This window comes from Lissotriton helveticus, chromosome 9 (genome assembly GCF_964261635.1).
Source record: "Lissotriton helveticus chromosome 9, aLisHel1.1, whole genome shotgun sequence".
Classification (NCBI taxonomy): Eukaryota; Metazoa; Chordata; class Amphibia; order Caudata; family Salamandridae; genus Lissotriton; species Lissotriton helveticus.
Window position 1 is genome coordinate 627,509,946 of NC_136070.1, and position 14,194 is coordinate 627,524,139.

At 48.5% G+C, this 14,194-nt stretch overlaps 1 protein-coding gene across 2 annotated transcripts in view; it reads left to right on the forward strand.

The window, feature by feature from the left end:
• Nucleotides 1-14,194, forward strand: part of LOC144781709 (cytochrome P450 2F3-like) — a 970,074-nt gene that overhangs the window by 884,665 nt on the left and 71,215 nt on the right. The window lies entirely within an intron of this gene.

The following is a 14,194-nucleotide window of genomic DNA, read 5'->3' on the forward strand; positions in this document are numbered from 1 at the left end:
CAGGCTCCTGCTCCAGTTCAAGCAGCCCAACATGTTCACGGACCACCCGACCACGGAATTGCCGCCCCGCTGTCGCCATTCAGTGAGCTCTCGGACCCGTCCACCGCCGCGGTGAGATGGCGTTCCTGGATCGGTTGCCTTGATCACTATTTCGTGGGCGTAAGGGAGACAGATGAAAAGATAATAAGGTCGCTCCTCATGTGCTATGGCAGAGCAGAACTCTACAATCTGTTTGAGACTTTGCCGGACAGAGGCGGAGATGACGACTATGCTGGGGTGGTTGCAGCTTTAAATCGACAATTTGATCCCCAGTTCAACCCGGACTACAAGTGGTATAAGCTGCGGCAAGCGCGTCAGGGGGAAACGGAAACCATGGACATCTACTATGCCCATTTGAGGAAACTTGCCACTTCATGTGACCTGCCTGATCAGAGACTAGAAATCCATGCGCAGCTCATTCAAGGCTGCCGCTCAGTCCAGCTGAGACGTCTCATTCTCCGACAGCCTCGCATTTCCCTCAACAAAATACTGGTCCTTGCCAGGTCTCACAAACTGTCCAACGCTCGGCCTGACGAGATGGAAGCGGACCTGAATCGCTCTTTGGCGATGCCATGGACACCCGTAATGAAAGAGGAGAAGGTAGATGTGATCCGCAGACGGCCTCAACAGCCCAAAGAAGAATGAGGGCTCCACAGACCTCCATGTGCGGTAACTGTGGCATGAACCACCCCGGGTGGAAAATGTATTGCAAGAGGGAAAATGTGCTCACAGTGGGGCAAGCTCAATCATTTCGCTAAAGTTTGCCGGAGCAGTGGTGGGCGGCGCAAGGCCCCAGGCCGGTGCGGACTTGCACATGGTGTGCGACAGCTGACATTGGAGATCCAGGTCCCTACAGCGACAACTCACGATTAAATTTAGACCTCAAAGAAGATGACAATGATGTATTCTTCGTGTCGTTCGTTGGCAGGGAAGGTTCCAGAAGACGGCCACCACCAATGTGTGACATCACCGTAGCAGATTCCTGGTACACGCCCTGATAGACACGGGGGTGTCGGTCAATGTGATGGACAGCATCCAGTATGAGAAGCTGGCGCCAATCCTGCCACTCCAACCGTCCAGAGCAAAAATATACACGTACGACAGTGATGAGCCTCCCCCTCTGCGAGGTGTTATGGAGGTGGAGATCACCAGCAATGGCCAGAGCCTGAAAACGAGATTCCATGACACGGAGGGGAAGAGAGGGACCCTCCTCAGTTGCCACACAGCAGAAGACTTAGAGCTGGTGTCCTTCGCCAATCAGGTACACGAGTTGCACGCACAAGAAATGCTCAAGGACTTCCCCATGCTGTTTTAGGGTTTGGGCTGCCTCAAGGGGAAGACATTCAAGCTGCATGTGGACCACACGGTCAGGCCCATGGTGTTGAGGCACCGGAGGGTGCCGTTCCACCTGCGGCCGCAGGTGGAAGACGAACTCCGAATGCTTGAAGACTTGGGGGTTATTGAAAAAGTGTCGGGCCCAACCCCGTGGGTCTCACCCCTCATCGTCGCCCCAAAACCAAACCAGCCAGGAGCCATTTGACTGTGCGTCGACATGCGTCTACCGAACAAGGCAGTGAAACTAGAGCGTCATCTCAGACCTACGATGGATGACATCGTCACGGACTTAAATGGTGGCAGATGGTTCAGCAAGTTGGAGCTCAATGCGGGATACCACCAACTGGAGCTCGACCCCGACAGCCGCAACATGACTACGTTTTCCACACATGTCGGCCTACGTCGATACCAAAGGCTAAGTTTCGGTGTCTCATCGGCAGCGGAGGTGTTCCAAAACGCCATAAGGGAGACGCTCTCCGGACTGTCTGGTGTAATCAACTTAAGTGACGACATACTCATATTCTCCAAGACCCTCGAGGACCACCACACACACCTCAGGGCCACCCTGCAACGTCTGGCGGACAACGGACTTACCCTGCACCGAGTGAAGTGCTCCTTTTACCAGGAGTCAGTAGACTACTTTGGCTACATCTTCTCCAGGGATGGTTTGCGTGTTGACCCAAGAAAGGCGAAGGCCATCCGGTCAGCGCCGAGACCGACGACAGCCACTGAAGTCCGAAGTTTCTCGGGGATGGCCACATATTGTGGCAGGTTTATTCCCAACCTCGCATCCCTCTCTGAACCACTTTGGGTCCTAACTAAGGCAGGATAACCATGGACCTGGTCAGCTAAGGAAGACATGGCGTTTCAGGCGGTCAAAGATGCCCTCATCGACGATCGGGTAATGGCATACTTCTGCACGAAAAGGCGCACTGAGGTCGTGGTGGACGCTAGCCCCATTGGCCTGGGGGCTGTCCTCATGCAAGAAACGGAATCGAGAGACTGGGTATCCACTGCATACGCCACTCGGGCGTTGACTGCCACAGAAATGTGGTATGCTCAAATAGAGCGAGAGGCACTGGCCATAAAGTGGGCGTGCCAACACTTCCATCTATTCCTCTATGGCCACGAGCTTCGGGTGATCACGGATCACAAGCCCCTTGTCCCGCTGTTCGTTTGAACAGCCAGGCTCGCACCCCCCTGGATTTAAAGATGGGCCGTACAACTGCAGACGTACCGATTCGAGGTACACTTCGGCCCAGGGGCCAACAATCCGGCTGACTTCCTATCGCGTCATCCGGGTGCACCCATATCATCCCTCACACAGTTTGATGTTGACGAAGTCAAATAATTCGTGCAGATGATCTCACAGGAAGCTTGTCCTGTCGCTCTCACGCTGGAAGCCGTAGGGAAAGCCAATGAGTTCGATGAATGCCTCATGAGAGTGAAGAGTACGCTGACGAACCGAAACTGGAGACACTTCCTGGATGGCGTCAGCTCTCTCACAGCAAAGGAACAATGTTTTCGGCAGCAAGTGTGTAAAGCTCAGAGGGAGCTCAGCGAAGGCCCTCATGGGGTAATACTCCAGGGGACATCCCACGTGACCCCGACTAGCCTGCAGGACGAAGTGATTTGTCTGGCACATCAGGGCCACCAAGGTGCCTCCAAAACCAAAGCCAGACTCCGAAGCAAAGTGTGGTTCCCAGGGATGGATGCCACGGTGGAGAAGGTGATGCGCAACTGCCACTCATGTAACATCACGAGCGGAGACCCAGTGCCACACCTCGTAATCACCGAAGACCCATGTCCGGACCCATGGTCCAAACTGAGCATTGATTTTGGATCGGTCCCAGATGGACGGAACACCCTGGTGCTCATCGACTCTCACTCACAATTTCCTGTGGTGGAAGTGGTGCCCTACACGGCGTTCAAGCTGTACTGGATCGCATATTCGCGATTATGGGTTTGCCCGAAGAAATCCGGTCCGACAATGGATCACCCTTCCAGGGCCGAGACTTCCAGACCTACCTAGCCTCCCGTGGCATCAAACACAGGAAGATTACCCCACAGTGGCCCCAGGCAAATGGGGAGGTGGAGCGGTTCATGCAAACATTGAACCGTGCCCTCCGCATCGGGGTGGAGAAGGGAGACGACGCCGAACAATGCCTCTCACAATTCCTCAGTGCCTACCGCCAAACTCCACATTGTACCACCCGGTGTGCCCCAGCACACCTGTTGTTCCGGAAAACCCCCGGAGACTGCGTACCGGCTGACCCATCCTGGAGTCCCCGGGAACTTGATCAGAATGCCACACAAGGAAGAAGGAAGCAGTCTAACGACAAAGCGAGCCAGGCTCGAAGAGCTCAACCCTTGAACATTGTTGTTGGGGACCAAGTAATAATGAAGGATCGCCACCCAAACTGGAAGTATCACACCACATATGAGCCAGAAGTGTGGGAAGTGGTCAACACCCAAGGAGCCATAGTGTCAGCCAGGAGAGGCACCTGGGTGGTCACACAGAATACATCCTGGTTCAAGAGAGTCCCCAGGGATCGGGAGGCTGCTGACCTATCAACTGAAGAGCAAGGGGGAGGAGAAGAATTGATCTCTGCAGATACCTCACTGAGCCGACAGGAGGAAATGCAAATGCATCTTTCAAGAGAACCAGAAGCGACAGCAACCAGAAAGAGTCCCGTGGAGTGTGAGACTGTCCCTGTGGAGGACCCGGCAGGGTCGAAAGCGAGCAAGAACACCCAGAGCCAGAAGTATGGCCTCCGGCCGAATCCAACCCTGAGCCAGAGACTGAAAGGCTTTGCAAGGTGTGTGCGCAAGATCTGAGTCCTCCCCGGAGGAGAGTTTATGCATCCGAAAGATTGGAGGGATGTAATGACGGAGCCACCCGGCCCATCCACACACGTACGCACGCACACACACCCCGAGGGCGGGCTCGCCCGAGGAGATAAATAAAGGGGTGCGAGACCGCACGGGGTCTTCGGCCCAGAGTATATGAATGAGTCTGTGTCCGTCATTGTAGTTATAGAAGGCCCAATTTAGCGGCCTAGGTATTCCCTTATCCCTGGTGACCCGTGTCACCACAACATGTACATATGCGCACACTCAGACACAGACACGCTGTCTTTCTCAAGCAAACTAACTCTCAAATGCAAACAAGCACACAACATGCATTTTAAAGTATTTTTTTCTACTCACAGGACCTGCTAAAGTCTTGTTCCAGCTCCTGGTGCTTTATTTGATATTACATTCATAGTGACTAATAAACTATTATTTACTATTAGTGTAAGAAAAAATGGGTAGTATACAAAGAGAGCAGAGCCTTAACTACTAAAAGAGCGAGCTGCCCAGTGTTCCTGGCACTAACTTTGCCACCTCTGCGGTCAGGGGTAACAAAAGCAATGCCAGGGGTCACAAGAGGCAAACCAGGAGTCGTAGCTGTCACCCATAATGACCCCTAAATGGCGGGCATGTGCATTTTATGTAAATGTATTGATTAAGCATAGATAGCGATAACCAATTGTCCCTATACCTCCTCATACTTAATTTTGGGACCACACCAACAGTGGGACAGGGAATATGCTGAGACCGAGAATCCGTATGGTATGATATGGTATTGTATGTTATGCTATGATATGATGTATCGATACAAAAGGGGATGATGGACGGAGCGTTTGAGCAAATCAAACACTCACCCCCAGTCAACTGATCTGGGTTTAATCCATCACCATTCTTTAGCCCACTCAGCCACTCCAGTTCAGACATGGCCATATGCAAATCAGTCTGACCCTGTGCCTCATGGGGACAGTCCAGCCCGATCTGCCAAGCCATGTCTTCCCTGGACCGGAAACAAGCATCCTGGGACCGGTTTCGGATTCATAATCCTTATCAGCCAGGCTGTCTTGAATCCAGTGGCCAAGTGAGCAAGGGACTCACGATATGATATGATGTATGGCATGGCATGGTAGATTCTATAGTGCTTACTATCCCTGACGCGAGGCTGAAGTGATTTTCAAAGGGACCCATGTGTTCAGTGTTTAGTCATGAAGTGTTAGTTTGTCATATGGTTTTAATGCTGTTGTATGCATTTTACTATACATGTTTATGCACATTTATTGTGCGGTTCCTTATATATCCAGTTCCTTTCATGGCGTTTAAAGTTCCATATTTTGAGTTGTAGGGGACGCTCCACACTGGGAAATTTACCACTATATTGTATTGTATTCAGCCTCTCTCTGAGGAGATTCTGAAGAGGTTTGTGAACTAGTAGAAAGCCAATGTGTGAAGTTAGAAATAATGACAATGATCTAATGTCCCAAAACAACAAATAACTGTGGGTCTAGAAAGTGAGCTCAAGATATGCTAAATAGTGCTGGCTATGTGTCTGCTACTACAAGGACGTTAGAAGACAGACTGGACATTTCTGGGATTGGGTCATTATTAGAACCTTTGTCCACATTTGTCGATTTCTTTCTTAGGCCTATGGTGAAATTGATGCCTACTTACCTACAGGACACCAAGGACCTTCTCAGATTGCTACCAGAGCTGGACTTCAATATTCTGACAGATCACCTGGTTTCTTTCGACGTGGAGTCTCTTTATACCTCGATTCCCCAGAATGAAACATTGGAGGCCATTGAATCTCTGCTGGGTGCATTATCGTGGGAGTCAATAACACCCATCCCATTAGTGATGGATCTGGCTACGATAGCCATGAAGGAGAACTTTTTTGAATTTGAGGGCCAGTTCTATCTACAGACGTCTGGGACAAGCATGGGCAGCGTTTTTGCTCCATCCCTGGCGAATCTGTACATGCACAAGTTTGAACAGGACTGTGTGCTAACCAATGGGAACCCCTTTTTGGCATCGATATGCTCATGGAAGAGGTATATCGATGATATACTGGTGATCTGGCGTGGTGATGAACGCTCTCTCAACGAGTTCCACAGCTGGCTCAACGAACAGAATACATTCCTGCGGTTCACCTTGGAGAACAGCCAACACTCATTGGCCTTCCTAGACCTGCTGATTACAGCCACACCAGAGGGACTGATATCTGAGCTATACAGGAAGCCTATGGCTCGCAATTCTTTGCTTCAGTACACTAGCTGCCATCCCAAATCGCTACGCGACAACCTCCCGTATGGACAGTTTTTGCGAGTGCAACGCAACTGCACCACCAAAGAAGATTCAATCAGGCACTCCGATGATCTGGCATCCAAACTTGCCCAACGTAGCTATCCCAAGAAATTGATCAGGCGCTCAATGAAGAGAGCAGCGAACAACAACCGGGAGGCATTACTGGAACCACCTGTTCCAAAGACGAAGAACGATAGGCTCACATTCGTGAACACGTTCAGCACGAGATCCAATGCCATACAGCGGATAGTCCGGAAACACTGGAGTATCTTGAACACTGGAGAAGACTCCCTACCACAACCACTCTTTGCGTTTAAAAGAGCTGCCAGTCTGAGGGATAGGCTGGTGCATACCAGACCTCCTTCCAAAGAGGTCCTCCACGCGGGGACATTATGGAACATGCCACCTCTGACTGGGCACCACCCATGCGGGAACTGCGCAGCATGTCCACAGACGAAAAAGACCACCTGTGTTGACATAGGGACTACTCGCCCTTGGGAACAAAAGAGGTTCACCAATTGTAACAGCAAGAACCTTATTTACCTCATCACCTGCCCATGCTCACTCAGGTACGTCGGGATGACCACCAGAAAGATCAGAGTCAGAATCTCGGAACATAAGAGCACAATAAGATGTAAGAAACAAGCCACAAGAATGACGAATCATTTTATCCAAGTTGGACATGGACCAACGGAATTTGAGTGGACCGTGCTTGAACAACCTAACATTCCGACACACATCACTGATACCTCAAGATACCTCTTTAAAATCGAGCAGAAATGGGTGTACAAGCTCAATAGTGATAAGGAGGGGTTGAATGAAGATATCCCGTGGATGACACTGTAGGTTCATTCCTTTATCACAAATATTCAATGTTTGCTTGTATTTTGAGTGGTTGTTGCGTAATGGCCACCGGCCACTATCCTGAGACCAGTGCAAACTAAAGAGGACTGGACCATATATTTCCATCATATCTATCCATGCCTCACAACCAGATAACTGTCTGGCTTATGTATATGCCTTGTAAATATGCTATTATTATGCTGAGGATCTGATGAAGTCTGTACTATCATCAAATCCTTTATTCCAAATACCACTTTAGTCAAGCCCCGGGTAGCAGCCCTGGGTTAGGAGAGTGTTTGAAACCTGACACTCAGAGACTAGCAGTCTATTCACCGCGGGCATACTTCTGATGTCACCGCTTCCGAATAGAGAGGCTTGAGATCAGCGGCATGCTTGTAGAATTAAAGTACACGCGACCTAGCTCCAGCGAGCTATACTACATTTCCCATCGTTTTTGTAGTTTGTACATGCCTAGCGGAAGCGGGACCACATTTCCCGGCATTCTTTGCCTGTTTCTGTAGTTCCATGAGCCGCGCGCGTGACTCACCGCGCAGGCTCAGAAACGATAAGGCACTGCACGGCGCCCCCCGCAGCACCTCCCCAAACAGCCCGGATGGCTGATTGAAGAACCGACGGAGAGGTGAGTCGGCAGGAGGGGCTTTGCCTCTCGCATTAACTCCTTGTTAACTTTGGTATGCTTCATGAGACCCCGTTTGCTGGTACAGACAGACGGCGCCTGTCAACACAGCGTGACCGTTTTGGGGTTAATAGTCTACTGGGCACCTCCGCGATCACTATTAATAGGAGTCCATTTAAGCATTCTCCTTTATCGCTCAGAAATGCCTTTTTGACATAAGATGTATTTAAGATATACTTATGGTTAGATCGCGCATGCTGACACAGCGCATTTAATAATTTCACTGTGCCTTGATGGCCGGTGCTCGCATCAAGACCATTAACAATTGAGAGATTAACGATATTGGACAGCATTGATCGACACCATGAGGCGCCCTTTGACACGCTAAAGGCTTGTATCCTTATGAGGCTGTCATTCGATAATTTACAGAGAGTGACGCTTGATGCGTGGAACAATACACTCCTAAAGTATGCCAAACAATATGCCTTATTTTTGAACAATGATAAGCAAAATGACACCTACTTGGTGCTTTCGGCACCTTTTAGGGATGACTCTGTACCTGCCTGACACTGGTATTTTACACTGACTTTTGTATATATATTTTTTCCGCAATACAGAGCGGTGCTTCATTTTCCTGAGCTGTTTGCCAGGTGAGGTGAGGCATTCCCCCTTACAAATTAAGGTGAGACTTTAATCACGCTGATTTAGTTATACACACTAGGGTCATTTGACCCAGATGCAGTATTTGAATATCTTGTTTTATAATGTGTACACAGCATGAACTAACTTAAGTGCTGTGAATGTTTGTGTTTTCATTACATGTGGATTTGCTGGCTGTGGCATAAAACGGACACTCACAGGAGGATTATGGAAGTGTACAGGTGACACTTTTCTCATTCACTAATGTCCTGTTTTTTCACACTCACTTTGTTTAGCAGTAGCAATTAAGTTTATGGGTCCTGAGGAAGCGGATGGTCTAATGATTGACCAGTCACCGCAGAAACATGTCGACCAGATAACCCAGTCAGAAAGGATTTGCTTGAACCATCTGACTTTTTTGCACTATTGTTTTTAAATTTGGAGGTGCTTGACTCCAGAATAAAGTAATAATTGCATGCACCATCCAATTTTACTCTTACATATTCTTTTCACACTCATTTTTTGTGCACTGCTCACAGTTACGATTAAATCTCTTCTGCCAGACATCCACCCATCACTCTGTATCCCCAATATACATCTATGGAGATAGAGTGGTGGTGATACTACTGTGGAGTAGACCAAATGATGTACTGGGTGCCTAGAAACGCGTAACTGATGGACATTTTTCACAGTGGTTAACTGTCCAGTCTGTCTTCTAACGTCCTTGTAGTAGCAGACACATAGCCAGCACTATTTAGCATATCTTGAGCTCACTTTCTAGACCCACAGTTATTTGTTGTTTTTGAATCCTTGTGTGGGGAGTATAACTGTGCTCTGGTCTTTAAATATTTCCCTTGAACCCTAAAAGAAATGTTTGTTGTTTGTAGTTCCGGAGCAGCTGAGGCTGCGGGTTCTTTTTCCTTCTAAGTGATCTAACTTTCACTACCCACCTCCGCAGAGGAGTTGTGGCAAAAAAAAGTCGCTGTTGACTTTTCAGTGTCTACGCACGGGCAGAGTTTCATTTTTCCTTATTACCCAAAATCGGCAGTGCTTGGTCGTTTTGACGATGGCTTCCATTTTAGGTCTAGCATTCGACGAAGCCGAAATTCAATCTATACTAGATGACAACCCCAGCATGCTGGATAATCTAGCCAAACCTCAGGATAGTGGCCAGGATGGCTGGCCTAAGATCCTTTCTTTGAAAAAAAGCCACTCACGTACATGCATTCATGGAATCACAATGGCGGAGTATCTTAGAGGGAACGGCGCACCAACAGGGCTGATCGTGGTTAACTCACCAAGACTCTTTTTAGATGATCCTGACTTCCTCAGAGACTGGTACCTCATTGCATGGAAATGCACCAGAGACTGGCTAGTCCTGATAATAAAGACTGCAAAAAAAGCTGCAGACAAAATTATGATTGAGATCCAATTGTTAGAAAGCCAAATTAAAACCACCATAACTGGCAAACTGTTTACCAAACAACAGGATGAAAACAACAAGACTAACAAAGATTTCAAAGACAACATCCTTTTCTCTAAACTAGAGAAATGTAAGAAGGACTTGGACAAGTTCTCCAAGGAGAAAATCTATCCCTATACCAGCGCAAATTATGTGCCAACGCCATACAATCGCAATGGAAGAACTGGTGGCTCGACATATGGGACATCCGCCTCCGATAACTCTAGTGATTCTGACTCCTCCAATCAAGGTAACCAAATGACGAAGCCCAGAGGAAGAGGACAGTGGAAACAGAGAGGAGGACAGAACTACAATCAAGGCCAATTTAACCCCTGGTGGCCTCCTAATCCCTGGATGCAAGGGCCACCCCAGATACCCCAACAAATGGGACCCTTCGGACCCGGACCATACTTTCCAGGCCCCAACATGCCTTTTTTAGGGTTTGGCCGAGGGAGGTCTCGTGGACGACGCCGGACAGCACAAGGGCAAGGACAAGTACAATGGAACGTCCCCCCACAGGCAATGGGACTCCGGAGCGGCAAACAGATCCCACAAGATCAAGCGGGCCAGAGCACGGGTCAAGCCTCGTAGTTAATCTTAGTTCACGTCACTTAACAGCTATGGAGGAAAAGGTACTGAACCGAGGCCTAGGCTTTGTAGGCACTAACACAGGCGATCCCTTTTCGACACAGATTGAGATGTCGAAATTCTTTCGAAAAGTAAGACTACACTTCTTTTTCTCTAAAGCTGAACCAGTGGACACCCTCTTGGAGAACACAGGTCTTAAGAAACCTTCCAGTTTCAGTCCCCATTCAGCTATGGTTCCCGCAAAGGTACTCACTTTCGAAGAAGCCGTACAACATGACATACAAGAACTGTTTAGACAATCTCATAATCCCTTCATTAATATTTCAAAAGCAGAACAAGAAGCGCTTAAGGAGTTGGCTAATGATCGCTCCATCACTATCAAGTCAGCAGACAAGGGAGGTGCGACAGTCCTTTTGGATACATCCACCTACAGAGAAGAATGTCTACTTCAGTTGGGAGACACACGCTCCTACCAGCTTCTTACGACTGACCCAACGCCAAGACTGAAATCAACCATTGGTCACATTGTGGAAGAGGCACTGGCAGAAGGATGGATCACGACCAAAGAAGCAGCTTTTCTGACCACTCAACATCCAGTCACTCCATATTTCTATGTCCTTCCGAAAATCCATAAGGCGAGGAGACCTCCACCGGGCAGACCCATCATTTCTGGGATTGGGTCATTATTAGAACCTTTGTCCACATTTGTCGATTTCTTTCTTAGGCCTATGGTGAAATTGATGCCTACTTACCTACAGGACACCAAGGACCTTCTCAGATTGCTACCAGAGCTGGACTTCAATATTCTGACAGATCACCTGGTTTCTTTCGACGTGGAGTCTCTTTATACCTCGATTCCCCAGAATGAAACATTGGAGGCCATTGAATCTCTGCTGGGTGCATTATCGTGGGAGTCAATAACACCCATCCCATTAGTGATGGATCTGGCTACGATAGCCATGAAGGAGAACTTTTTTGAATTTGAGGGCCAGTTCTATCTACAGACGTCTGGGACAAGCATGGGCAGCGTTTTTGCTCCATCCCTGGCGAATCTGTACATGCACAAGTTTGAACAGGACTGTGTGCTAACCAATGGGAACCCCTTTTTGGCATCGATATGCTCATGGAAGAGGTATATCGATGATATACTGGTGATCTGGCGTGGTGATGAACGCTCTCTCAACGAGTTCCACAGCTGGCTCAACGAACAGAATACATTCCTGCGGTTCACCTTGGAGAACAGCCAACACTCATTGGCCTTCCTAGACCTGCTGATTACAGCCACACCAGAGGGACTGATATCTGAGCTATACAGGAAGCCTATGGCTCGCAATTCTTTGCTTCAGTACACTAGCTGCCATCCCAAATCGCTACGCGACAACCTCCCGTATGGACAGTTTTTGCGAGTGCAACGCAACTGCACCACCAAAGAAGATTCAATCAGGCACTCCGATGATCTGGCATCCAAACTTGCCCAACGTAGCTATCCCAAGAAATTGATCAGGCGCTCAATGAAGAGAGCAGCGAACAACAACCGGGAGGCATTACTGGAACCACCTGTTCCAAAGACGAAGAACGATAGGCTCACATTCGTGAACACGTTCAGCACGAGATCCAATGCCATACAGCGGATAGTCCGGAAACACTGGAGTATCTTGAACACTGGAGAAGACTCCCTACCACAACCACTCTTTGCGTTTAAAAGAGCTGCCAGTCTGAGGGATAGGCTGGTGCATACCAGACCTCCTTCCAAAGAGGTCCTCCACGCGGGGACATTATGGAACATGCCACCTCTGACTGGGCACCACCCATGCGGGAACTGCGCAGCATGTCCACAGACGAAAAAGACCACCTGTGTTGACATAGGGACTACTCGCCCTTGGGAACAAAAGAGGTTCACCAATTGTAACAGCAAGAACCTTATTTACCTCATCACCTGCCCATGCTCACTCAGGTACGTCGGGATGACCACCAGAAAGATCAGAGTCAGAATCTCGGAACATAAGAGCACAATAAGATGTAAGAAACAAGCCACAAGAATGACGAATCATTTTATCCAAGTTGGACATGGACCAACGGAATTTGAGTGGACCGTGCTTGAACAACCTAACATTCCGACACACATCACTGATACCTCAAGATACCTCTTTAAAATCGAGCAGAAATGGGTGTACAAGCTCAATAGTGATAAGGAGGGGTTGAATGAAGATATCCCGTGGATGACACTGTAGGTTCATTCCTTTATCACAAATATTCAATGTTTGCTTGTATTTTGAGTGGTTGTTGCGTAATGGCCACCGGCCACTATCCTGAGACCAGTGCAAACTAAAGAGGACTGGACCATATATTTCCATCATATCTATCCATGCCTCACAACCAGATAACTGTCTGGCTTATGTATATGCCTTGTAAATATGCTATTATTATGCTGAGGATCTGATGAAGTCTGTACTATCATCAAATCCTTTATTCCAAATACCACTTTAGTCAAGCCCCGGGTAGCAGCCCTGGGTTAGGAGAGTGTTTGAAACCTGACACTCAGAGACTAGCAGTCTATTCACCGCGGGCATACTTCTGATGTCACCGCTTCCGAATAGAGAGGCTTGAGATCAGCGGCATGCTTGTAGAATTAAAGTACACGCGACCTAGCTCCAGCGAGCTATACTACATTTCCCATCGTTTTTGTAGTTTGTACATGCCTAGCGGAAGCGGGACCACATTTCCCGGCATTCTTTGCCTGTTTCTGTAGTTCCATGAGCCGCGCGCGTGACTCACCGCGCAGGCTCAGAAACGATAAGGCACTGCACGGCGCCCCCCGCAGCACCTCCCCAAACAGCCCGGATGGCTGATTGAAGAACCGACGGAGAGGTGAGTCGGCAGGAGGGGCTTTGCCTCTCGCATTAACTCCTTGTTAACTTTGGTATGCTTCATGAGACCCCGTTTGCTGGTACAGACAGACGGCGCCTGTCAACACAGCGTGACCGTTTTGGGGTTAATAGTCTACTGGGCACCTCCGCGATCACTATTAATAGGAGTCCATTTAAGCATTCTCCTTTATCGCTCAGAAATGCCTTTTTGACATAAGATGTATTTAAGATATACTTATGGTTAGATCGCGCATGCTGACACAGCGCATTTAATAATTTCACTGTGCCTTGATGGCCGGTGCTCGCATCAAGACCATTAACAATTGAGAGATTAACGATATTGGACAGCATTGATCGACACCATGAGGCGCCCTTTGACACGCTAAAGGCTTGTATCCTTATGAGGCTGTCATTCGATAATTTACAGAGAGTGACGCTTGATGCGTGGAACAATACACTCCTAAAGTATGCCAAACAATATGCCTTATTTTTGAACAATGATAAGCAAAATGACACCTACTTGGTGCTTTCGGCACCTTTTAGGGATGACTCTGTACCTGCCTGACACTGGTATTTTACACTGACTTTTGTATATATATTTTTTCCGCAATACAGAGCGGTGCTTCATTTTCC